This window comes from Mastomys coucha, unplaced genomic scaffold (assembly GCF_008632895.1).
Source record: "Mastomys coucha isolate ucsf_1 unplaced genomic scaffold, UCSF_Mcou_1 pScaffold7, whole genome shotgun sequence".
Taxonomy (NCBI): Eukaryota; Metazoa; Chordata; class Mammalia; order Rodentia; family Muridae; genus Mastomys; species Mastomys coucha.
This window is the reverse complement of record NW_022196913.1, coordinates 5,938,498-5,939,297: the sequence shown is the minus strand read 5'-3', so window position 1 is coordinate 5,939,297 and position 800 is coordinate 5,938,498.

The window sequence follows — 800 nt, the reverse complement described above, 5'->3', positions numbered from 1 at the left end:
ACACCCAATTTCCCCAAGTCACTCATGAGAGTCAACAAAGCAGGAAGAAAAAATTAGTAAAGCTAAACAAAACCAGTCTCTTTTCAACAACACTTTAATTTTTTCGTCTATGATATTGCATTATATTATCTATGTTATAATGTATTTTCTTTGTCACGGTATCCAGATTAAGCAGCTCTTAGGAAACTATATTGTAACTTTAAAAATGGATATATAATGAAGGGATGTGGTCTGGTACTCAGCTTCTTGTTTCTGAACATAGATGTGAAGGCTTTACAAACATCCCTCATGTAGTTGTACGTTTTTGTTGTGAGGCTCAGCCTTTTGTCTCTGAGCATCTCTCCAGTCTGAAGACAGCAAGGAGGAACCATTTGGATTGCTTCTAAACAAATGTATCTTCAGTGTATTATCTCCTATTGTAATTGTTTCTAGAGAGAGCATTGAGATGGTAACTAAACTAAAGCACTTCAGCTAAAGGTGTTCTCAAAGAAATGAGGAGGTAATCAAAGCTTGTTTATTAAGAAAATACCTAAGGAATAAAACAAAACAAAACAAAACAAACAAACAAACAAACAAAAAACTCCTAACATAGTAGAACCATTGAAATGGCTTAACCTCTTTTCAGAGACCATGTTAAAAGCAACTTGTTTGAGAAATTCTTCAAGAGAACCTTACTTTTAAAAGAATTGCTATCATTAGGTACCACTCACCTGGTCAGGTGCTGATTCTTATTACAGGTATTTAGAAAACTAGACTTTTTTGATTTGCATTTCCCTGATGACTAAGGATGTTGAACATTT